The 27,244-nt window shown below is 48.0% G+C and overlaps 1 long non-coding RNA gene across 1 annotated transcript in view; it reads left to right on the plus strand.

The window, feature by feature from the left end:
• LOC135050948 (uncharacterized) overlaps positions 1–10,114 on the plus strand; it is a 57,712-nt gene extending 47,598 nt beyond the window's left edge. Inside the window, exons 2-3 of the long non-coding RNA XR_010241941.1 lie at positions 2,335–2,397; positions 10,049–10,114. This is a non-coding gene — a long non-coding RNA (uncharacterized LOC135050948). The remainder of the gene's footprint in view (positions 1–2,334; positions 2,398–10,048) is intronic.
• Positions 10,115–27,244: the final 17,130 nt, after the last annotated feature.

Consider the following 27,244-nt stretch of genomic DNA (forward strand, 5'->3'; position numbering starts at 1 on the left):
TCACCTGCACAGCTAAAATATACTCCCCTGTGGGCGGCGACTATGCAAACGCAGGACTGCAAAAAAACCCTAGCGAGAGAACAGGTCTGAATTAGCCCCATAGTTTGACAAAATTACACTGCAGATGTGCAGATACCCCATCGGTGGCTTCCTTGGGTATAAAGTTTTCCTAGGGGAGCCATTTTATTGGAGACTGCGCAGTAGCGCACTCTACTTCTAATAAATTATTTTCTATAAGCAATCTTTTTATTGGCTACATAACAAAATCATATTGCTAGGTGGTGATCGTTATATATAATATTGATTATATTTTATAAAAATCTTGTGGCACAATTCCTTTATTCACTGCACCATATTAGCAAATCCTTTGTGATCTATTCACCTTTTCTACAGTATTTACAGTACCTCTATTTGTTTTGAATTAAGTATTTTGGTGGTAAAATATTTAATGCATATTACAGTGCAAATCCTTTCATATAAAATATTAAAAGTTACATTTTAGTTTAGGATCAAATCAGTGCACCCTATGCAAACAACTGTTTGTTTCATATGAATATCCTCAAGTTGCAATAGTAGCACCTCCCCAAACTGGAAGCTGGGGCTTAATTTCTGCCATTTCATGTTTAGCTGGTGTGTAGGGGTGCATACATTTTGATAAATATTGAGTCTGGTGCTTTCACATTGTAACTTATATAGGGGGTAATTCAGAGTTGATCGCAGCAGCAAATTTGTTAGCAGTTGGGCAAAACCATGGTGGTCATTCCGAGTTGATTGCAGCCAGCAACTTTTAGCTGCTGCTGCGATCAACTAGTACACGCCTATGGGGGAGTGTATTTTAGCTTAGCAGGGCTGCGATTGCTTGTGCAGCCCTGCTAAGCTAAAAAAAATTCAAGCAGAAGTAGACCAGCCCTGGACATACTTACCCTGTGCGATGGATCCAGCGATGATGAGCCTGAATTTGACGTCACTCCTCCGCCCTCCATTGTCCTGGACATGCCTGTGTTTTATTTACCACTCCCTGAAAACGGCTCCAAACGGTCCGGATCCGCTCTGCCACGCCTCCTTTCTGTCAATCTTCTTAGCGGTCGCCTTTGCGACCGCTTCTGTCGGTAGCCGCGACGTAACCCGGTGACCCCTGTCGCCGGGCAGCATCGCGCACGCGCACTGCGGCCGCTGCGCATGAGCAGTCCGCACCCGTTCGCACCGCAGCGAAAAACCGCTGCGTGCAAACGGGTCGGAATGATCCCCTATGTGAACTGCAGGTGGGGCAAATATAATATTTACAGAGAGAGTTAGATTTGGGTGGGTTATTTGTTTCTGTGCAGGGTAAATAATGGCTGGTTTATTTTTACACTGCAATTTAGATTTCAGATTTAACACACCCCACCCAAATCTAACTCTCTCTACACATGTTATATCTGCCACACCTGCAGTGCACATGGTTTTGCCCAACTGCTAACAAATTTGTTGCTGCGATCAACTCTGAATTACCCCCATAGTACTAATAAAGGGGGTAATTCAGAGCTGAACGCTGCTGTGCATTTTCGCACCGCAGGCGATCAGATCTGAACTGCGCATGCATATGTACTGCACTGTGCCGGCGCGTCACACGGCTGCAACAGGCATCGGCGCACTGCGACGGGATGGTGCGAAAAATCCATTCGCACATGCGATCGCAAGGAGATTGACAGGTTTGTGGGTTGCGTTTTCTGGGAGTGTCAGGGAAAACGCAGGCGGGATCAAGCGTTTTCTAGGGGGGTGTCTGACGTCAAATCCGGTCCCGATCAGCCTAATGTGATTGCAGCGACTGAGTAAGTCCTGGGCGGCGCAAAGACTGCACAAAATCAGTTTGTGCAGCTTTGCTACACATGCGAACGCACACCTGCACATTGAAAACCCACTCCACCCGTAGGTGGCAATTATCTGATCGCATGGCTGCAAAAATCGCTGCCCAGCTATCAGATCTAAGTCGCTTGTGTGAAAAATAGTGAGTCTCCCGCAACTTCCAGGAGAGTAAGTAAGTATGACTAAGGGTCTACTCTTGAGTGAGCTTCTGAGCCACTTAACTTATTCAATTATTTTAACCTTGGCCAAAGCAATGCAAATCTATGGTATGCTGTGGTTCAACAACACTAGTGTAGCCCTCCCCTACTCGTTATATTTACCTTGGTTAAGTTACAACAGTATAAGATTATAGTGTGCCTCCACCCAAGCTATTTAATAGAGCTTGCTTAGGAAAGCCCGTTAAAAGTACTATGACTTTATCTTTATACTATATAATGTAGTCAATGTCCACAATGTAATAAATGAATGTATTACCTCCTTCTTTTGCAGTGATCGACCCGATCCTTCTCCATTAACCGCCGATCATCACCATCCATCACAATCCCTTAAAAGGTAAGTATTTATTTAACGTTTCTACTACTATAGTACACTCTTTATAGCATTATACATGCTCCGGAAGCAATGGTATCAATTACATATAACATTGACCAAGTTAATGGTGCAATAACTAATACTAGTACTATGGTCTATACAAATGTTAATGCATGCATAACAAAAAAATGTATTAACCGGTGACAAAAAACCCAGAGATAGTGAATTAGTTATTAGTCACAATAGTCACTGTGGTATAATAATATGGTTAAAGTACAAATATATTTACAGTTGAGCGATTAGCAGATTTGGTAGGTTTCGTTGGTGCACAGTTGGGGCTCTTTATCTCTTTCCTTACTGTGATTACTTGCAAATAGGTCTATCCCTAATCCAATGAAAGTGACGTGACCTCCAGCAGGAGACAAGGTTCCTATCGTATATTTGCTGAGTATAACTTGGCAGGAAACGGAACCTCATGGGTCCTATCCACATCAGAGTATCAGTTCGGCGTCCGCTCTTTAACTTTGTCCTAGCTCTGCTATTGGACGCTGATAACAAACATCTTGTGCGATATAATAAGTCTGGTTGACAGTTGCAATGTTATCGGTCGCCGACTATCGATAATATATATTTAAACTTACAGAGTATGCTCTGCCATTATAGAGGATGTTATGGCCCTCATTATCTTGCACCCATGAGAGTTCCTATGTGGGTCAGTAGTATATTCCTCCAGCTGGCGGTATAACAACACCTGTCTCCCCTTCGGTAGCATACAGCTTTGCTTTCTATTTTCTATTACAGTACACCCGGTCTGTATTTCTCCGCTAGTCTGGATACTGGTGCTATACCTACTATGCACTACCTTTGTGCAGTAGTAATATTGTCATCAAACTCTTTATCTTTTGTTATTAATGTACTAATGGGGAGGGTATCAGTTAGGTGGGCTGGCCGAGAAGGACCATTAATGTTCACTCACTGGGGTAACCGTGATGTCCTCTCTAGAAGATCTACAAGTAACACAGGTGTTTATCATTTACCTGCGCTGGTATACTATGTCTGCCATATATGGTCCCTCACTCTTATGTCTCTTCAATAAGTGGGTATCAGGGGTGTTCTTAAGTAATGTGGAAGCGGCTATACTGTCCTACCTTTATTAGTTTCCCAGGCAGCGACTGCACTCTCACTATTCTTAATGAGATCGCAGAGTATGGATCCCCTCTGCGCCCATCATTTGGGGATGCGCCATCCTCAGCGGCTCCGGTATTAGTCGTCCGTGTAAAGGGATTACCTAGGGGAGACGGGTGCAGAACAGATCCTGCGGACGTTTCAATTTCCTCTCCCCTCCTTTGGGGCGGCGTCTTTCTCCGCTTATTAGTTGTCAATAGTAGCAGTAACTACCAGGCTGACGCGTCTCCCCTCCCTCCGCCTCTCTCTCATAGCGGGATCTCGTCGGGATCTGCCAGCGGCCGCTTCCACCAGTTCTCCTTTCAGAGTTGATGATAATCCAACACGGTGGGTGGCAGAAGACTCCGGGTATACTGACGAGGTATATCTTCGGTTCAGCTTTACCGATGCTCTCCGCTTCCTCTCCGCTCACCCGTCACCTCTTCCTCCTTCTCTCCTTCTGCGACACTAACCATCCTCCTCGTGTCTTTTCTCCCCGCACGCGATCTCCCTTCCAGCACGAGGGCTTCTCGAAAAGTCTCTCCAGCCCCTCATGCCTTGCCTGGTATCTCTATCCTGCACACCATGCTTCCCTATACCAGGCGCAGTGCGCAACCATATTTTGACATATTAAAACAGATACACAAATAAGTACAATAAAATGCATATATTTACACCGTTATGCAACCTATACACTTTACTCCAGTTTTGTTGTGACACAATCCTCCCTTAGTATCCTTACTATAATATGCCATGGGCTACACTCTCCCCCTGGGGATTCCAACTTACCACTTTCATTGGTAATTGGTATCCCCATCATGTACTCATAAGGAACCATAGATACCTTAGTCCATATTTATTTACCCCATATCAACTCCATATCTGAAATAAGGCCATGACTTCACCACACTGGGATGAATCAATAAAGGCACCTCAGTGGGAGTACCCAAGTGTTCATAGGTAAGTATTCTGGGTGGTTTTCGTATTCTCTGGGGCCTTGGTGAGCTGTACCTGAGACATCGGTTTAAATCACCATTAATATCTGCTTCCCCATTAGTAAGTCCTCTAATAGGACTACTACTATTCTCTTCTGACCAATGACTTTCCTCCCAGTCTCTGGCCTGATTCTCCCCTATATTAGTTAATTCCTCCTCTAGAACGGTTGATTGCCAGGCCGTTGGTTCCACTTTTGATGGCATTACACCACCAGATTCTATACCTCCATCGTCCTTATAATAAATCCCATTCCCAATTGGATCTTCTTCCTGATCACTTTCCCCATCCTCGTTGTGGGGTGTCAAACGGGTCGATGAGGTATGGTCTTGGTTGTAGTTCTCCTTAGAAGTTACAGCCTGTGACTTCTCCCATCTGATGTTTTGAGCAATGGGTAGTATATGTTGCCTATGATAAGTCACTCCAGCTCCTTGTCCATTCTCCGGAAGGAGCTGATAAACTGGAATATTAGGTAGTTGCTTTAATACTATATAGGGGTCCGTTCTCCACCTATTATTAAGCTTTTGCCGCCTGGGTACTCCTAACATTTTGATCAATACTCTGTCCCCGGGTTGTAAACAGTGCTCTATCACTTTTCGATCGTGATGTATCCTATTTTTCTCCCCCATTTCCTCGGCAGTAGTTCGAGCCAGGGTATAAGCTTCATTCAATTGTTGCTGTAACTGTTTCAAGTAATTTGAATGCGAACCCCCTGAAGGAGGATTGATTTGCGTGGGTAAGCACACGTCTATGGGTAACCGGGCTTCCCTACCAAAAAGGAGTAGATATGGACTATACCCCGTGGATTCATTCCGGGTACAGTTACATGCATGAACGAGATACGTGATGTGTTGTTTCCATAATCGCTTTTGCTTTGCAGTTAACGTTCCCAGCATATTTAATAAAGTCCGGTTGAACCTTTCCGGTTGGGGATCCCCTTGCGGATGATATGGGGTAGTTCTAGATTTTTTTATGCCACAACAGTAGCACAATTCTTTAATAAGGTTACTTTCAAACTCCCGTCCTTGATCCGAATGAATTCGTGCCGGCAACCCATAGTGTACGAAAAACTTCTCCCACAAAGTACGCGCCACCGTACTTGCCCGTTGATTGACCGTTACATATGCTTGCGCATATCTGGTAAAGTGGTCCATGACAACTAAAATATTACTTTTGCGTCCATCGGGACCTTCCAGGGATAAGAAATCAATACACACTAAATCAAAAGGTCCGGAGCTTTTTAGATTGATAAGAGGGGCTGCAGTGCAGGGCAGCGTTTTTCTCAGTACACAATTTCCACATGATTTACAAAACTGTTCCACTTCGCTCTTCATGAATGGCCAAAAGAATCGCTCAGCTATCAATCCCAAGGTCTTGTCTTGCCCTAAATGACCATGATTATTATGTAAAGCCTCCAATACCATCGATTTATATCTGGAAGGTAATACTATCTGCAGTCTATTAGGGCCATTTAACTTTCTGGTGGTTCTATAAAGAACTCCCTTTCTTAAAGTTAGACGATTGATTTGTCGCCACAACACTCTAGTTGCTGGGGATAGGCCGGAACGTGAGGCCAGGGGCCCCTGGTGTTTCACATACCGATATACAGGACCAATATGGATATCATCCTGTTGCTCTTGTGCCAATTGATCCATCTTCACCATTTCCAATCCTTCCATAGACGACTGGGTCAACCATCGATATGGAGGGGGTATAGCCTGTGCTGAGGTCCCCGTATTGACGATCACGGCTACTGGAGACATTGGGGTTATTCTAACCCATTGACATATCCCTTTTACGGCTGCCGCTGGGACCTCAATCCATTCTTCCTCAGATGAAGTCACTTCATGATGGGCCCTCCTAGACAAAGCATCCGCGTCCTGATTGTTGACACCCGGCCTATATTTAATGATAAAGTTGTAGTTGGAAAGAGCCTCCAGCCATCGGTGACCCGTAGCATCCAGCTTGGCAGTGGACTGAATATATGTTAACGGATTATTATCCATATGTACTGTGAAAGAGGCTCCGTACAGATAATCATGGAATTTTTCACAAATGGCCCATTTTAACGCTAAAAATTACAATTTGTGAGCTGGGTAATTCCGTTCACTACCAGATAAACCCCGGCTGACGTACACAATTGGTCTTAATTGATTTTCCCGCCATTGATAAAGTACTCCACCAATTCCCTCCATGGATGCGTCAATATGCACTTCATAGGGCAGCTCCGGGTCGGCATACGCTAGCACTGGCCACTGTGACAGTTGTTCCTTTAATTTGTTAAATGCTTTTTCACATTCTTCATTCCACCTATTCCCAAAGGGTTCCTTGGGACAGAGGTACTCCGTTCTCTTTTGTGAAGAACGCCTTCCTTTACTAGCAATCGGGGGATAGCCTTTGGTCAAGTTCGTCAATGGTCGTGTTATCTTTGAATACTGTGGGACAAACTTTCTATAATAGCCGCAAAACCCTAAAAAGGATCTGAGATCTTTAAGGGTGTTTGGTCGGGGCCAATTCAAAACGGTAGTTACCTTCTCAGGATCCGTGGCTATCCCTTGCCGCCTAACGATATGCCCCAGGTACTTCACCTTAGACCTGCATAGTTGGCATTTCTCAATTGAGAGTTTCAATCCTCGACGTTGTAGTCGGTCCAATACTTTTAAGAGCCGTTCGTTGAGCTTCTCCAGAGTTTTCCCGAAGACTATGATATCGTCCAAATAGACTAGGACCTCGCGGTAGCACATATCGCCCACCATCTTTTCCATGGTCCGCTGGAAGGTTGCTGGCGCTCCGGTTATCCCCTGTGGCATTTTTAGGAATTCGAAAAATCCAATGGGACAGATAAACGCCGTCTTGGCCCTATCACTTGCGCTCATGGGGATTTGATAATACCCGCAATGCAAATCTAATACGGAAAACCATTGACTTCCTTGTAAACAGTCAAGGGCTTCATCAATTTTGGGGACAGTATATTGGTCCGGTACTGTACGTTGATTTAAGGTCCTATAATCAATGCACAGCCGGATCTCCCCACTCTTCTTTCGGGCCACCACGATGGGGGATGCATATTGGCTTTCCGAATCTGCTATCACCTGATTCTCCAATATGTTACGCAGATGTGTCCTTATGTCTTCAAAATCCGCTGGAGCCAATCTACGAGATCTCTCCGTGAATGGTGTCTCGTCCGACAATTTTATCCGATGTTCCACATCCTTGGCAGTCCCCAGATCCCACTCACTTTGCGAGAATACTGCCTCTCGCAGCTGTAGTTGTTCTAAAAGTAGACCTTTGTTGTGGGGGTCTATGTCACTCCCTATGAAGCATGACTCCAATTTGCTCACCCACGACTCTGAAGGGTCAGCTTCAACTCGTTTACACTGGATCAGCTGTTCATCCATTCGTCCCTTCTTGACTATCATACTTTTCATCTGTTGTCTATCGCACCACTTAATTAGGCTTTTAAACATATTCGTATTAGTCCCTACAATAACGGGTAATTCCCCGTTGTCTCCAGGGGAGTCCAGACAAATCAAGGCTACGAAGGGGACCGTCTCATTGGGAGATATTAGCCCAGGCTCGAAGGTAATTTGCGCGACTATATAACCTAAATAGGGGTATTTCTGCTCGCTCAACCCCCAGATGGTGAGGCCACTCAGCGGATTAATGGGTACATCAGTTAAATAGGTCTTGTACCAGGATTCGAAGATGATGGAAATTTGGGAACCGCTATCCAGCAGAACATTGCAATCATGTCCATTAATCATGGCCTTGGTTCGTGGGGCATTTCCCATTAGATTCTCAGGAATCCCCGGCGACCACTGCGCACTCCCCATGGCATGAACTGTAATTATTGGGGAGCCTGTGAGGGGGTCACAGCACTCCCATTGGAGTTTTCCGATGGTAAATTTCTCCTATGATAATTGCTGGTACTTCCATTCCTCCTGCCATTGTTTCCATTCATAGGGCATTCGAATGACCGATGACTAGCCTGCCCACAACTGTAACAAATTATTGGTGTTTGGTTCTCTCTTCTGGACCTCCTTCCCCGATCAAACCCAGGGATCGCAACCGGACTATAGGGATTAACAGTTTGTAGCGCTATTAGTTGTTCAAGTATCTTATTCTGCTCTTCAATGAGCTTCAACAACCGTTCATTAATGGATGGTGGTTCATTCGCCGGTATCACTACTTTTACTTTCTTTATAGTTTTCTCCCTATTCTCAATTTGTACCTCCTCCAACTTCACTTCTTTAACTAATTCATTCAAAGTAGGAGGCCGAGCAGCAGCCATGGTGCATCGCAAGCGTTGGGCTACCGGATTGTTTGTTAATGCTCCTTTTAATACTTGTGTCAACCTCCTGCTATCAACTGCCTCTTTATCGATGCCTCCTTTGTCTACTATCTTATATATGAGTCTATCTATCCGGTATACATAATGCGTCAGTGTTTCCCCAGGTTCTTGATAGGTATGGTTAAGTCAAACTAAAAGATCCCCGACATCTACCATAGTACCAAAAGAGAAGTCTAAAGCCTCCAGATTGTCTTTCAGAGTAGCTTTTGGGTTGCTTCGTCGGGTAGCTTGAATTACCCCCATAGCTGGCCCCCGCAGGCTTTCAACCACCCTCTGCCGTTTAACATGGTCAGGACACTGCCATTCCTCCGAATGCTGTGTGGCTGCCTCTCTCCATAGTTCATACGTCTCTTCTACAGCTGGTTTCGGCGTTATTCCAGAAAATATCCTAAGTCGTCGATATCCCCCTTCGAAATGCCATCTTTCCAAATGGCTCACCATTTTACCCACTACTGTATCCACTTGGCTCTCAATTGCTTCTTCATGGTTAGTTGGTACTTCTGTATCTGTACGGGGTGGGGGAACAGTTTCCTCAGTAGATCGGATATATGGCTCCCCTATCCCCTGCTCTTCCCTTTGGGTATCTGTTCCCCCCTCGCTGGTTTTCCACTCAGGCCATACCAAGTGGACTTTCCAACCCGGGACTCCATCAACCACTACCATACTGGGAATCAACACGGGGTCTAGTAAATTCTTATTGGTGATTAATACTGCTGTAACATTACCATTTAATCCTTTCCATTTATCTACAATGTACGGGTCACTTACTCCGTAAAGAAACTTGACTGAATTAAGGATATTCTCATCGCTAGCACTCATCAGATTCCCAGTTAATCCAAAACTGCTTTCGCCATCTATCTCCTTTTCCCTACACCACCGGAAGATATCTGCCTTACTTATCTCTTCCATCCTACTTATTAAGTAACAGGAAACCTAGGGCTAAAGAATCTCAGCAGTGCCTCCAAATGTAGCCCTCCCCTACTCGTTATATTTACCTGGGTTAAATTATAACAGTATAAGATTATAGTGTGCCTCCACCCAAGCTATTTAATAGAGCTTGCTTAGGAAAGCCCGTTAAAAGTACTATGGCTTTATCTTTATACTATATAATGTAGTCAATGTCCACAATGTAATAAATGAATGTATTACCTCCTTCTTTTGCAGTGATCGACCCGATCCTTCTCCATTAACTGCCGATCATCACCATCCATCACAATCCATTAAAAGGTAAGTATTTATTTAACGTTTCTACTACTATAGTACACTCTTTATAGCATTATACATGCTCCGGAAGCAATGGTATCAATTACATATAACATTTACCAAGTTAATGGTGCAATAACTAATACTAGTACTATGGTCTATACAAATGTTAATGCATGCATAACAAAAAAATGTATTAACCGGTGACAAAAAACCCAGAGATAGTGAATTAGTTATTAGTCACAATAGTCACTGTGGTATAATAATATGGTTAAAGTACAAATATATTTACAGTTGAGCGATTAGCAGACTTGGTAGGTTTCGTTGGTGCACAGTTGGGGCCCATTATCTCTTTCCTTACTGTGATTACTTGCAAATAGGTCTATCCCTAATCCAATGAAAGTGACGTGACCTCCAGCAGGAGACAAGGTTCCTATCGTATATTTGCTGAGTATAACTTGGCAGGAAACGGAACCTCATGGGTCCTATCCACATCAGAGTATCAGTTCGGCGTCCGCTCTTTAACTTTGTCCTAGCTCTGCTATTGGACGCTGATAACAAACATCTTGTGCGATATAATAAGTCTGGTTGACAGTTGCAATATTATCGGTCGCCGACTATCGATAATATATATTTAAACTTACAGAGTATGCTCTGCCATTATAGAGGAGGTTATGGCCCTCATTATCTTGCACTCATGAGAGTTCCTATGTGGGTCAGTAGTATATTCCTCCAGCTGGCGGTATAACAACACCTGTCTCCCCTTCGGTAGCATACAGCTTTGCTTTCTATTTTCTATTACAGTACACCCGGTCTGTATTTCTCCGCTAGTCTAGATACTGGTGCTATACCTACTATGCACTACCTTTGTGCAGTAGTAATATTGTCATCAAACTCTTTATCTTTTGTTATTAATGTACTAATGGGGAGGGTATCAGTTAGGTGCGCTGGCCGGGAAGGACCATTAATGTTCACTCACTGGGGTAACCGTGATGTCCTCTCTAGAAGATCTACAAGTAACACAGGTGTTTATAATTTACCTGCGCTGGTATACTATGTCTGCCATATATAGTCCCTCACTCTTATGTCTCTTCAATAAGCGGGTATCAGGGGTGTTCTTAAGTAATATGGAAGCGGCTGTACTGTCCTACCTTTATTCGTTTCCCAGGCAGCGACTGCACTCTCACTATTCTTAATGAGATCGCAGAGTATGGATCCCCTCCACGCCCATCATTTGGGGATGCGCCATCCTCAGCGGCTCCGGTATTAGTCGTCCGTGTAAAGGGATTACCTAGGGGAGGCGGGTGCAGAACAGATCCTGCGGACGTTTCAATTTCCTCTCCCCTCCTTTGGGGCGGCGTCTTTCTCCGCTTATTAGTTGTCAATAGTAGCAGTAACTACCAGGCTGACGCGTCTCCCCTCCCTCCGCCTCTCTCTCATAGCGGGATCTCGTAGGGATCTGCCAGCGGCCGCTTACACCAGTTCTCCTTTCAGAGTTGATGATAATCCAAAACGGTGGGTGGCAGAAGACTCCGGGTATACTGACGAGGTATATCTTCGGTTCAGCTTTACCGATGCTCTCTGCTTCCTCTCCGTTCACCCGTCACCTCTTCCTCCTTCTCTCCTTCTGCGACACTAACCGTCCTCCTCGTGTCTTTTCTCCCCGCATGCAATCTCCCTTCCAGCACGAGGGCTTCTCAAAAAGTCTCTCCAGCCCCTCATGCCTTGCCTGGTATCTCTATCCTGCACACCATGCTTCCCTATACCAGGCGCAGTGCGCAATCATGTTTTGACATATTAAAACAGATACACAAATAAGTACAATAAAATGCATATATTTACACCGTTATGCAACCTATACACTTTACTCCAGTTTTATTGTGACACAATCCTCCCTTAGTATCCTTACTATAATATGCCATGGGCTACACTAGTGATGTATTAATTAAACAATCATACTACAGTATGAAGTCCACTAAAGTAGGGAACTAAAGATTCTGAAATCCTAATCCTGCTTAAGCCCTCAATAGCATTACAAGGGGGTAGTGATGATCTGCATTTATCTTCCCTATACTTGGTGCAAGAGATATGCCTTGTAATATACTGTGGGGGATATAGGGGGTGGGGAGGCACCCAGGCATGTGCCCGACCCCCCTAGTCATTTTAGGGCATTTTTTCATCAACCCAGGCTGAGATGACAGGAGAGAACTTCCCTGCGAGTCTGCACCTGTCTCATTCTCCCCGGAAAGACGTGCCCCGGCTCTACCCCGTGCCGCAGGAGGCTGGGGATCAGAGGCTGCGGGCAGGCAACCAGCTATCAGCATCATATCCTGGCAACAGCAGTCAGCCCATGGACACCGCTGTTGTCTTCACCTCCTGCCTGCTCCTGGCCGCCTCTGCCTCGCCTGCCGCTCTTGGCTGCACCTTCTGCCAACCGCCACTGCCGCCTGCACCTCCTGACAGCGCCGCTGCTGCCATGCACTCAGTACCCATGAAGTAGTGACCCACTGGGGAGCATCCTGATCACCTGCAGAGGTGACACCATCTGGGACAGTGGCCTGGGCACCACATATCACCCAATGCTTTGTTGTGAACCACTGCCTCTCCTTGTCACACCTCCCTCTTTCTCTGTCACCACTGCCTCCATGTCACCCACTGCCTCCCCAGTCACACACTATCTCCCAGTCATCCCTACCTCTCTCTGTCACCCACTACCTTTATGTCATCCATTGCCTCCATGTCACCCACTGCCTCCATGTCACTCACTGCCTCCCCAGTCACACGTTATCTCCCAAATACCCACTATCCTCCTGTCATTACCATACCCACTGCCTCTCTCTGTCATTCCCAGTCAGTCACCCTCTGCCTCTCCCTGTCACCCCTACCTCTTACTTTTGCCTACTTCATTTGCCACCCACTGCCACCATGTCACCTCTGTCTCCATGTCTCCCACTGCTTCCAAGTCAACCACTATCTCCCTGTCACCACTGTGTCAGGAATCAGCGTTCAGTGGTATCTCAGTTACCAGCATGTTGGTGTGCAGGCCTCTGGAGGTCACAACCCCAGCTTGTTGCTGCATGAGTACTCTGTCCGCGGAGCGCAGAACCCATTGTCACGTGTACCCCTGAAGTCCATCCAGCGTGTAACCCGCTGTGTGCCCTCCATCTGAACAGCATGGGCGCCGCCATGACACTTGCGGTCAGCTGACCTGAAAACACCTAATCCTGCACTGTGTCTGCCCACATGATTCAAGCATCCAATGCCTGCTGACCAGTGGGTATAAATCCAGAGCATCGGATAAGTCTTATTGCCTTGAACAATGCGTTGCATCCAGTGCACAGCGCCTCCTGGCTCCAGTTTCCGGTGATTTTCCAGCTCCAATTTCTCCATGGAACTACAAGCACCAGCCATACAGCTTTGCTACAACTCCTTCCACAGTCTGCTACCACTTCTACATGCAGTAAGAGACTCTCTCCAGGTGCTGCCTTACTATACTCACCTGTGTGTTGTTACTCTGCATTCAGCACTGTGCTATTGCATGCAGCACTTAAAACAACCAGCTTGTAATTACCAACTGTCTCCTGCTATAGCCTTGCTTGGCTCTGTGGACTTTGGGGATCATTCCGAGTTGATCGCTCGCTAGCAACTTTTTGCAGCACTGCGATCAGATAGTCTCCGCCTATGGGGGAGTGTATTTTCGCTTTGCAAGTGTGCGAACGCCTTTGCAGCTGAGCACTACAAAAACAGTTTGTGCAGTTTCTGAGTAGCTCTGGACTTACTCAGCCGCTGCGATCACTCCAGTCTTTTTGGTCCCGGAATTGACGTCAGACACCCGTCCTGCAAATGCTTGGTCACGCCTGCGTTTTCCCAATTACTCCCAGAAAATGGTCAGCTGACACCCATAAACGCCTTCTTTCTGTCAATCACCTTGCGATCGACTGTGCAAATGGATTCTTCGTTAAATCCATCGCCCAGTACCGATCCTCTTTGTACCCGTACAACGCGCCTGCGCATTGCGGTACATACACAGTTTTGCTAAGTTTTAACCTGATCGCAGCGCTGCAAAAAGTTGCTAGCGAGCGATCAACTTGGAATGACCCCCTTTGTGCATATCAACGGACTGTGTGATCTTATTATTAGTTGCTGTCTGTTTCCAGACCGATTACTGGGGTTACTTATTGCCTGTATTTACTGTCATCGGTTGCATTACTTACCTTCTGCAAATTGACTCCGTTTACCATCGGCTTCCGGGTAGACCATCGATGTTCGCCATCGGCTTCCAGGTCGACCATCGTTTTTTGCTAACCGCCACTGGTTTCCAGACCAGCCTATTACCTGTGACTGTTACTAGTACCTCTGTCAGCTTCCTCGCTGAGAATCATCTGCATTACTATTTGCTCCAGTCGCTGTTTATATTTCTGTGTGGTTAATAAAACATCATTGCGCAGGAACTTACTACAGCCTCCTCGTTTCCTCCACCGCACCACCACTGATCCACTAGTGCCCTCTCCGGGAACAGACACAGACCTGACACACTGACTCTGTCTATCATTGCCTTTGTCACCCACTGCCTCCATGTTATCCACTATCTCCCTGTCACCTCTAACTCTCCCTGTCACCCACTGCCAACCCATCTCTCAGTATCTCTCCATGTCACCTCTCTCTCCTGTTACCCACTGCCTCTCCTCATGATTCTCTCCATCACACGCTGCCATTCCCTGGCATCACCCATTTCCTCCCCCTGTCACCCATTTCCTGGCATCACCAACTGCCTCTTATGGTCACCCCGTTGTCTCTGTCTCCCACTATCTCTCCCTCTCACCCACTGCATCAAAATTCCCCCTATAACCCTCTCTTCTGTAACCCTCTGACCCTCAAAGGCATCACCCTCTCCCAGTCACCCTCTGCATCTCCTTGTCACCCACTGACTTTCCCCATAACCCTTTCATGTCACCCACTGCCTCTCCTTCGCCCGCTATCTCTCTCCGTCACTTCTCTCTTGTCACTGTCTACATGTAACCCACTGCCTCTCTACAGCACCCAATTCCCTGGCATTACCCACTGCTTCTCCCTGTCACCCACTTCCTCTTACTGTTACCCACTATCTCTCCCCATTACCCACTGCCTCTCCCCTGCATCACACTTTCCCCATCCCCCTCTCGCTCCTGTCACCCACTGTCTCTCCAAAGCATCACCCCTCCCCATCATACTAATACGGCATTCCCTTTGAGGACATGTCCCTTGCTGCAAGGCCACACCCACACCACCTCCGTCCAGGACATAGACTGCTTACCTGGATGGCCCATGTGTGCAGTCTATGTTCCAGAGCAAGGGGTGGAGGAGGTAGTCTGTTACCTGGAGGAGGGGGGAAGTCCCAGAGCAGCACCCCCATCTCAGCTCCTGCGCACGCCTATGTCTGGTTCGCTGGTCGTAAGTGTAGATAAATTAAGAATGTGCTTGCACTGTCATATTTAGAATGGATCCAGGTTGTGCTGTGCACACAGCCCCCCAAAGTCAAGAGAGCGCACACTGCACCAGTTCCGTAACTAGCTATGGGTGAGAGGGGCATTGCACACAGCACAATGCGCTGTGAGGCGGAAAAATCTCTGCATGCACCCACCGGGTGGAGAGGACTGCTAGTGTGATGGGTGCTGTGATCGCCTCTACATCTCCCTTATCCCCCTTATCCATCCTCCTCCCCACCCCCACCTCAGCTGCGCCACCGCTGCTCCGCTCACCAGCGTTACTATTGTGGAGGACTGAGGCTCTAACCCTCGCTCTCCCCCCCACGTTTCTCTCACCTGCTCTAACCCTGCCAAATGTGTAAAAATAGGATTTAAATTACCTACCGGTAAATCCTTTTCTCGTAGTCCGTAGAGGATGCTGGGGTCCACATTAGTACCATGGGATATAGACGGGTCCACCAGGAGCCATTGGCACTTTAAGAGTTTGAGAGTGTGGGCTGGCTAATCCCTCTATGCCCCTCCTACCAGACTCTAGAAACTGTGCCAGAGGAGACGGGCATCTTCGAGAGAAGGATTATACACAGATAGTGGCGAGATTCACACCAGCTCACACAACAAGGCAAACCAAGCAAACTAGCTTGAAAACTCAGCAACAGCTGAACATTACTAAACCAAGTAACAAGGCAGTACTTAACTTTGAACAAAGCCGTACTGAACCAGATAACCACTGCAGGATAACGAAGCACTGGGCGGCATCCTCTACGGACTACGAGAAAAGGATACCGGTAGGTAATTAAAATCCTATTTTCTCTTACGTCCTAGAGGATGCTGGGGTCCACATTAGTACCATGGGGATGTACCAAACCTCCCAGAATGGGAGGGAGAGCGCGGAGGCTCCTGCAGAACTGAATGACCAAACTTCATGTCCTCAGAGGCCAAATTATCGAACCTGTAAAACTTAGCAAACGTGTTCGACCCAGACCAAGTAGCCGTTTAGCAAAGCTGTAAAGCCGAGACACCCCGGCAGCACCTCAGAAGAGACCCACCTTAGGGGTAGAGTGTGCCTTAACAGACGTAGGACACCGCAATCCTGCCGTAGAATACGCATGCTGGATAGTAAACCTGATCCAGCGAGATATAGTCTGCTTAGAGGCAGGACACCCAAGTTTCTTTGGATCATACATGACAAACGGAGAGTCCGATTTCCTATGACGAGCAGTCCTCTTCACATAGATTTTCAGAGCCCTTACAACATCCAAGCACTTTGATGAAATTGAGGAGGCAGTAGCCACTGACACCATAATAGGTTGGTTGATATGAAATGCCGACACAACCTTCAGAAGGAACTGCTGACGTGTCCGGAGCTCAGCTCTATCTTCATGGAAGACCAAGTAGGGGATTTTACAAGACAAAGCCCCCAACTCCGACACACGTCTAGCAGAAGCTAAGGCCAACAAAGTGACAGCCTTCCACGTGAGAAACTTGACCTCAACCTCCTGTAGAGGCTCGAACCAATCCGATTAGAGGAACTGTAACACCACGTTAAGATCCCAGGGCAGAAAGGGAGGCTGGATATGCAGAACCCCTTTCAAGAAAGTCTGAACCTCAGGGAGGGAAGCCAGCTGTTTCTGGAAGAAAATGGATAAGGCCGAAATCTGGACCTTTACGGATCCCAACCTCAGGCCCATATCCACACCTGTTTGCAGGAAGAGGAGAAACCGTCTCAGTTGAAACTCCACCATAGGAAACTTCTTGGATTCACACCAAGAGACATACTTTTTCCAAATACGATGGTAATGTTTAGACGTTACTCCTTTCCTAGCCTGTATCAGGGTAGGAATAACCTTGCTTGGAATGCCCTTCCGAGCTAATATCTGGCGTTCAACTTCCATGCCGTCAAACGTAGCCACGGTAAGTCTTGATAAGCGAACGGCCCCTGTTGCAGTAGGTCCTCCCGAAGAGGAAGAGGCCTCGGATCTTCCAGCAGAAGACCCAGAAGATCCGCGTACCAAGCCCTTCTTGGCCAGTCTGGAGCAATGAGGATTGCCTGAACTCTTGTTCTCCTTATGAGTTTTAGAACTCTTGGAATGAGTGGAAGTGGAGGAAACACGTACACCGACTGGAACAACCACGGAGACACCAGGGCGTCCACTGCCACGGCTTGTGGGTCCCTTGACCTGGAACAATACCTCAGAAGCTTCTTGTTGAGATGAGAGGCCATCATGTCTATTTGAGGTACCCCCCAAAGAGCTGTCACCTCCTTGAACACCTCCGGATGGAGGCCCCACTCTCCTGGATGGAGATCATGTCTGCTGAGGAAGTCCACTTCCCAGTTGTCTACTCCCAGAATGAAGGTTGTTGACAGCGCCAACGCGAGTTTTTCTGCCCAGAGGATGATTCTTGTTACCTCTGACATTGCAGATCTGCTATTCATTCCACCCTGTCGGTTTATGTAGGCCACCGTCGTTACATTGTCCGACTGCACTTGAATGGCTTGATCTCGCAGAAGATGGGCCGCTTGGAGAAGACGGCTCTTAGTTCCAAAATGCTTATTGGAAGGCTGGATTCCAGTCTTGACCACCTTCCTTGGAAGGTTTCCCCCTGAGTGACTGCGCCCCAGCCCCGGAGACTTGCATCCGTGGTTAGAAGGATCCAGTCCTGAATCCTGAACCTGCGGCCCTCCAGAAGGTGAGGTAGTTGCAGCTACCAGAGGAGTGAAATCCTGGCTTTCGGTGACAGACGTATTCTCTGGTGCATGTGTATGTGTATATGCGATCCCGACCACTTGTCCAGGAGATCCAGTTGGAAGGACCGAGCAAGAAACTTTCCATACTGTAGAGCCTCGTAAGAGGCCACCATATTTCCCCAGAATGCACTGATGAACCGATACCCGGGCTGGCTTCAGGACGTCCCGGACCATTGTTTGAAGCAGAAACACCCTCTGCACTTCCGTGTCGAGGATCATTCCCAGAAAAGACAACCTTCTTGTCGGCTACAAATGTGATTTTGGAAGGTCCAGTATCCAACCGTGTTCCCTGAGCAGATGAGTCATGAGAACAATGGACTGCAACAACGTCTGCCTGGACGATGCCTTTATCAGCAGATCATCCAGATATGGGATTATGTTCATCCCTTGTCTGTGGAGGAGAACCATCATCTCTGCCATCACCTTGGTGAACACCCTCGGTGCTGTGGAGTGGCCGAATGGCAGTGCCTGAAATTGATAGTAACTGTTTAACAGTACAAATCTGAGATAAGCCTGGTGCGGCGGCCAAATCGGAATTTGGAGGTACGCATCCTTAATATCCAGGGATACCAGAAACTCTCCCTCCTCCAGACCTGAAATCACTGCTCTGAGAGACTCCATTTTGAATTTGAACACCCTCAGGTAAGGGTTCAACGATTTCAAGTTCAAAATTGGTCTGACCGATCCATCCGGTTTCGGCACCACGAAAAGGTTTGAATAATGGGGGTCATTCCGACCCGTTCGCATGCAGCGGTTTATCCCTGCTGTGCGAACGGGTGCAGAATGCGCATGCGTGGTGGGCGGAATGCGCATGCGCAGCGGGCGCAGTGCGTGACGTTGCCCGGTGACCCCTGTCGCGACTTACAAAGGAAGCGGTCGCTGAGCCAATCGCTAAGAAGACTGACAGGAAGGAGGCGTGTCAGGGCGGCTCCGGACCGTTTGGAAACGTTTTCGGGGAGTGGTGAGTATAACGCAGGCGTGTCCAGCAGAACGGAGGGTGGAGGAGTGACGTCAAAGCCGGGCCCATCATCGCTGGATCCATCGCACAGGGTAAGTATGTCCAGCCCTAGTCTACTTCTGCTTGAATTTTTTTTTTAGCTTAGCAGGGCTGCACAAGCGATCGCAGCCCTGCTAAGCTAAAATACACTCCCAGCATAGGCGTGGACTAGTTGATCGCAGCAGCAGCAAAAAGTTGCTGGCTGCGATCAACTCAGAATAACCCTTGCTTTGCATATGAGGTGGAACTGGGACAATGACCTGTGACTTTTCCAATTTTAGGATGGCTTCCTGCAGGACAGCCCTGTCTGTCAGCAAAGCTGGCAAGCCTGATTTGAAGAATCGGTTCTTGAAACTCCAGTCTGTACCCTTGGGACACAATATCCTGTACCCAGGGATCCAGGTCGGACGACACCCAGACGTGTCTGAAACGTCTGAGTCTCGCACCCACCAGCCCGTCCTCCAGGCTTTGTGGTCCACTGTCATGCTGAGGATATTGAGAAACCAGAAGCAAATCTCTGGTCCTGGGAGCCTGCGGGTGCAGGCTTTTTGGATTTTGCACGACCACCTCTAAAGAAAGTGGTAGGAGGCTTGGACTTTTTTGCCTTAGTGGTCCGAAAGGACTGCGGCACAGCTGAAGAAAATGGTTTCTTCATAGAAGGTGTAACAGAGGGAAGGAAAGGTGACTTACCTGCGGTTGCCGTGGAAATCCACGCATCCAACGCTTCCCCAAATAGAGCCTGACCTGTGTAGGGTAGGTTCACCACACTTCTCCTGGATTCCGCGTCTGCAGACCATTGGCGTAGCCAGAGTCCCCTGCGGGCTGAGACCGACATGGAAAATATCCGTGTAGTCAACGTACCCAGGTCCTTCATGGATTCCACCATGAACCCCACAGAATCCTGTATGTTACGTAAAAACAATTCAATGTCACTTCTATCCATTATATCCAAATCCTTTAGTAATGTGCCTGACCACTTTACTATAGTGGGCCTTAACGCCACTCCTGAAGCAGTGTAAATGGATTTGAGCGTAGTATCAATCTTACGATCAGCCGGTTCTTTTAACGCGGTAGATCCAGGGACAGGTAAAACCATCTTTTTAGACAGTCTGGAGACAGATGCGTCAACAATGGGTGGGTTTTCCCATTTTTTCCTATCCTCCTCAGGGAAGGGAAAAGCAACCAGAACCGTTTTGGGGATCTGGAATTTTTTCTCCGGGTCTTCCCAGGATTTTTCAAATATAGCATTTAATTCTTTAGACGCAGGGAAGGTTAGCGAGGCTTTCTTATTGTCAGTGAAGTAAGCCTCCTCAACCTGCTCAGGTGGCGTGTCATTAATGTTTAACACGTCTCTAATGGCCTCAATCATGAGTTGCATGCCCTTAGCAAGGGATGCCGCCCCCCTCAGCACATCCCCATCATCGTCTGCAGTATCAGAATCGGTATCCGTGTCATCTTGCATAATTTGGGCAAGTACACGTTTCTGTGGGAACATGCTAGGGGATTTTGCAGGAATAGGACCAGAGCCTGACCAAACTGCCATAGACTTCGTCAACACCTGAGTTTCAGTCTCCGTATTAGCTACCCTAGTAGAGATCCTTTGGTAGAAGTTAACCACTCAACAATAGGGATCTGAGACAAAGCACTACAATCCTGTGTACATGGAATGGATCCCTCCTGAGAGGAAACATCTTCTGCAGCATATGACACAGAGTCCCTAGACATGGCTATGGGAGATATTAAACACCCATACACAGACACGTAAATGTCAGACACAGTTTCCCCCCAAGTATGCCACAGAGAGACACAGAGATTGGAGCCAACCCACACACAGCGCTTTCTGAGGTAGAACTAATAAAACTACTAGCGCTATCTGTGTACCCTAATAGACTATACAGACTTTACACAGCCTTCTTCTACAGACTTCTACAACCCCCTGGTACCGCACAGGATAGCTGGAATTGCTTGGAGGGATAGCTCTCCCTGTCAGTGTCTGTGTACAGGAACTGCAGGCAGGAAAATGGCGCTGAACGCTGCAAGGTCCGCTCTGAGGAGAAGCTCCACCCCCCAAACATGGCGCTGCTTCCCACTCTTCCTTTTATTATACTGGCCTGAGGATGTCTGCTGGCAGTGATCCGGGGACCCTGACAGGCTTGCTAGCCAGCGTAGGGTATAGGTGCTGGCTCAGGGCGCCGTACTATGTACCGCTGAGCCCCGGAGCTCAGTTAGTACTGCACTCCCTACCCTGTTGCTGCCATCTTCACACTGGCTCCCCGCTTGCCAGGGGGGGCGGTGACTCACGTAACTCACTCGCCACCGAAGTCTTCTGGCTCTGTAAGGGGGTGGTGGCATGCTGCAGGAGTGAGCGGTCGCCTGGAGCGGCTAACGATCAGCACTCTCAGGAGCTCAGTGTCCTGTCAGCGGAGATACTGGCTCAGAACCCTCAGGGCGGACACTACTCCCCCTCTTAGTCCCACGAAGCAGGGAGGCTGTTGCCAGCAGCCTCCCTGTGCCTAAACTAACTCTTAGAAAAAACTAAAACCAAAGAAGCTCTAGGAGCTCCCCTAGCTGTGACCTGCTCCTCCGGGCACATTTTCTAAACTGAGTCTGGTAGGAGGGGCATAGAGGGAGTAGCCAGCCCACACTCTCAAACTCTTAAAGTGTCAATGGCTCCTGGTGGACCCGTCTATACCCCATGATACTAATGTGGACCCCAGCATCCTCTAGGACGGAAGAGAAAAGGGGCAATCTGCCTGCCTAATGTGTAAAAAGGGGGACTCTGCTTCTGTAATGTGTAAAAAAAAAAAAAAGGGGACTGCCTGACTAATGTGTAAAAAAAAAAGAAAAAAAAAAAGGGGGACTCTGCCTGATGTAATGTGTAAAAAAGAGGACTCTGCTGTCGTAATGTGTAAAAGGGGGCTCTGCCTGCCATAATGTGCCAAAAGGAGCTCTGTGGCCACGCCCCTTTCACATGAAGCCACGCCCTATATATTTTGCATATGTAAGGGAGGGGGAATTCTTGCACACAGCGCTAAAATGTCTAGTGACGGCACTGCACTGCACATCCTGCTTTCCAGAGCCGATGCTTCCTTTAGGCAGCTACTAGAGGGCGACGCTGAGTCCACAAAAAAGGTAGTTAGTGTGTGTGTGTGTGTGTGTGTGTGTGTGTGTGTGTGTATACCCTCCAACTGTTCCTTTTTAACAGGTACAGTAACTTTTTATAGTCTGTACCGATTTTTGGCTCTCCAAACTTCCATTGAAAAAGGGGCGTGGCATTTACCCGTGGCTACGCCCACTTTTCTAATTTGTACCGCTTTTTATGTGTAAAATGTGTGTGTGTGCTGACAGTGTGAGTATGTTGTGTTTGTGTGGGGAGGGACCGTTTATTGAGTGCTGACAAGGTGAGTGTTTGTAGTGGAAGGGGGGTTATTGAGCGCTGACAGTGTGAGTGTGTGAAGTAAATTTATTGATTGCAGTCATGGTGAGTGCGGATTGAGGGGGTCTAACGAGTGTTGACAGGGTGAATGTGTGTTTGGGTGGGTGGATTCCTTAATTGCTGACAGGGGGTGGGTGGGTATAATGAGTACTGGCAGAGTGATTTTTTGTGTGGGGGTGGATTATTGAGTGCTGACTCTGTGTGTGTGTGTGTGTGTGTGTGTGTGTGTGTGTGTGACATTTTAAGGAGTGTTGGCAGCAGCGGTGCAAGTGTGCGGGTACGGGTGAGTACGGCGTACCCTTAAGAATTTAGCCACACCGACGGGCCTCCGCTCCTCGCCGCTCTCCATCCCTCCCTCCCTCCCTCTGCTGCTCCCCGCCGCTCACCGCCGCACCGTCGCTGATGTGAGGGGAGGAGAGCGCAGCCTGCGCCTCTCCTTCCCCTCTGTGTATTCGTTTAATTCAGTGCCGCTCGTGAGCCAATCAGAGCCAAGGCTGCCGGACCGCGAACTTTGATTGGCTCACGGATCGGCGCTGAATTGAACTGAGCCACCCGCACCCGCCGGACACTGAGGGGAAGGAGAGGCGCAGGCTGCGCTCTCCTCCCCTCACACACACAAGACAGCAGCGGTGAGCAGCAGGGGAGGAAGGGAACTTCATGTATACCTGGCACTGGGGGCATGTATACTTGGCACTGGGGGCATATCTGGCACTGGGGGATATCTGGCACTGGGGGCATAACTGCCAATGGGGGCATAACTGGCAATGGGGGCATATCTGGCAATGGGGGGACATGTGTATCTGGTACTGGGGGCATATGTGGTACTGCGGGAATATGTGTATCTGGCACTGGGGGCATATCTGGCACTGGGGGCATATCTGGCACTGCAGGGACATATGTATCTGGCACTGGGAGCATATCTGACACTGAGGGCATATCTGGCCCTGGGGGAACATGTGTATCTGGCACTGTGGGCATTTCTGTATCTGGCACTGGGGCATATCTGGCACTGTGGGTGCATTTCTGTATCTGGCACTGGGGGGCAATGTATATCTGACACAGTGGGGGCATTTGTGTATCTGGCACTGTGGGGTAATGTGTAGCTGGCACTGTGAGGTAATGTATATCTGGCACTCTGGGGGCATTTGTGTATCTGGCACAGTGAGGCAATGTGTATCTGGCACTGTGGGGCAATGTATATCTGGTACTGTGGGGCAATATATATCTGGCACTGTGGGGCAACGTGTATCTGCCCCTCCCACCATATGTGTATCACGCCCCCATTTTCATTGGCCACGCCACATGTGGCATTTGGCCACACCCATTTTTGGTCCGCGCGACTTCGGCCCGCGCACACAGTACCAGTAAGACATTGTTTTCTACTTGCACCACTGGTTGGCAGGGTTTGTGGGTGTGGGTTAATGAGTACTGGCAATGACTTTGTGGGTTAATGAGTCCTGGTAGGATTAGTGTGTGTATGGGGAGGGGTGGGGGCGTTAATGGGAGCTGACATATATTAGGGCACAAATGTGTAACAAATATGTATTGGGGGCATTGTTTGGAATAATTCACATTATGTGGCATGCAGTAAATTTGGGGCATAGCTGTTTGGCATATCATGTATCGGGGGGCACAAATGTGTGGCATATTATGAACTGGAGGGAGCAGGGGTGGTGGGTGAAATGTTGCTTAGGGCACCCAGACACCCTGCTGCTCCTATTGAATAAACTTTCCCTGCAGATGCCTATGAAGAAATTACCAGGAAGACTCGGGATTGAAAAACGGTCAATCCCAGGGTACCCGGGATTGGCTAGGGAAAAAACCAAAAACTAATACTCGGCTATCGGTGGGTTCCGGGCAGCAGGCGGCGGTGCTGTCGGTGGGTCCAGGCGGCAGGTGGCGGGTCCAGCTGGCAGCAAGTCTTGGTGGCAGGTGGTGGGTGCAGGCATTATGTCCGGTGGCACGGCTTGTGCTGTACTGCGTAACGTGACCTCTAACACCACGTCATGCTGCGCAGTGCGCACAGCCCCAGGCAAGGGGAGCCAGGCAGCGTCTCAGCCATAGGCTGAACCGGCTCAGACGCTGCTTGGCATAAAAAAAAAAAAAAAAAGCATTGGCCTGATTGGAGCTGCCAATCCCAGGATTCAATCCCGGCCAGTTTTAGGCAAAAATCCGGGATACAGACGATCCCGATTTTGGGATTGGCCACCCTAATACTGGCCTTCATTTGTTTTAACACCCACTTACTGAACTTTTGTCTGCATGAGAATACCAGTTCAGTCATTCTACTCCCAAAGGGGGGAAAACACAGAAGGGACAGAGGGGCATACTCGTACTGATATATATTAACATTCTGACTCGCCACGAGCGCTGAAGGAATTCATCATTGATCCGAAAAATCAGCTGTCTCCACTAATCTTTTCACTGCTACTTTTGGAGCAGTGAAAAAATGAGTCAGTTTTTAATACTAGTGCACCTGTGTGAGATAGGGTTCACGCGGCTCTTCGCAAGCCTGGATTATAGGTAAGCAGCGGGGGTGCAAGATTATTCGCTATCTGTAGCATTTGCTATTCGCAGTCTAACTCCGAAAATATTGCATTTTCAGAGCTTAATGAATGAGGTCCCCATACTAGTGTATGGTGACACCGGGCCAGCTCGGTTGTGAAAGGTAAGCAGGAGATATCTGTGATATTGCCTGCATTACCTTTATGATGAATGGCATCAATACTTAATTTTTACAAAAGTAGATGAAAATGTTCTAGTGATGAGGAATATTCCCCTGAGCCTCTGATCACATGTTCTGTCCTCGGCAGAGCCGCAGCACAAGTCGCACTGCTATGTTGCTCGTTTGCAAAGTACCAGGGAATGGACTTAAGATCATCATGGGGCCAAAGTACCTAATTTGTATCTGTCCTGACCAACCAAATGGGGATAGTGGATGTTTGGAAGTATGTATGTATGTAGTAGGCAAACTGCTCATTTCCACCAGAAATTAATAAATATTGGATATTTGGCAGTACAGGACGGGATCCGGACTGAAAGTCGACAGTAACTAGGTCGACAATGTCTAAGTCGACAGGGTCTTTAGGTCGACATGTTCTAGGTCGATAGGTCAAAAGGTCGACATGAGTTTTTCACAATTTTTTTCTTTTTTTGAACCTTTTCATACTTAACGATCCACGTGGACTACGATTGGAACGGTAATCTGTACCGAGCGAAGCGGTAGCGGAGTGAAGGCACCATGCCCGAAACATGGCGAGCGAAGCGAGCCATGCGAGGGGACGCGGTGCACTAATTGGGGTTCCCGGTCACTCTACGAAGAAAACGACACCAAAATAACATTAAAAACTCATGTCGACCTTTTGACCTGTCGACCTAGAACATGTCGACCTAAAGACCCTGTCGACCTAGACACCCTGTCGACCTAGTTACTGTCGACCAATAGTGGTCGACCTAGACATTGTCGACCTAGTTACTGTCGACTTTCAATACCACACCCGTACAGGACACAGCCTTTTTCATAGTAGTTCCAAGACAAGCGCCACGTCTTTTGAATTTTAAAACAAGTTCTCTGCTGGGCAATTTCTGCTTTAATACATTTCCATGCATGCCTTTAAATTGTTCATAATCTTATATACATGCTACTATTATAAAGTGGGTGGAGTGGCAGCAATGACTTGAATGGCCTTCAGAAGTCTTGCCCACTTTTGCAGGCTTGCAAGGATAGACAATAGAAGGTTAATGTACTTTGGCTCGCAAAACGAGAAACAACCACAAAAATGACTAAGAGGATGCGGACCCGACTTGCGCATGCGCCATCTTGCGCGTGCCCATCTTGCGCATGCTCCAGCATTTTCTGCGGCGGTGTAGGCGTGATCGGGGGGGCTGCATGATGTCACAGGCTGCTGCTGCGATCAAAAAGATGGCGGCGGGCCTCCTGCAGATGCAGCCAGGCTGCGACGGCAGGAGACTTCCTTACTTTTAGCGATCACACTAAAATTGCGGTGCGACCGCAATTTCTGCGTGGTCTGGAACCGGGGGGGGGGGTTGCAGCAGTTAGCATGCTGGGCGGACCCCAGCATGCGCTCAATACTGAATCGGGTCCTTTGATTCTTACTGTTTGGCATGTTCACTGACTGTTCCATTCTATGTAATTCATTTTCTCTTACGTCCTAGAGGATACTAAGGATCCATTTAGTACCATGGGGTATAGACGGGTCCACTAGGAGCCTTGGGCACTTTAAATATTTGATAGTGTGCGCTGGCTCCTCCCTCTATGCCCCTCCTACCAGACTCAGTTTAGAAAATGTGCCCGGAGGAGCCGGTCACGTCGCATGAAAGCTCCTGAACAGTTTTCTGCATTTATTTTTTCTGTTATTTTCAGACAGAAATGGATGGCACCAGCCTGCCTGCTTTGTGGGACTTAGGGGGGAAAACAACCCAAACTCTTGAAGGGTTAATGGTCCAGTTCCCAGCTGACAGGACACTAGCTGCTGAGGGAACTATTTGCATG

The sequence above is a fragment of the Pseudophryne corroboree genome, chromosome 2 (assembly GCF_028390025.1).
Source record: "Pseudophryne corroboree isolate aPseCor3 chromosome 2, aPseCor3.hap2, whole genome shotgun sequence".
Classification (NCBI taxonomy): Eukaryota; Metazoa; Chordata; class Amphibia; order Anura; family Myobatrachidae; genus Pseudophryne; species Pseudophryne corroboree.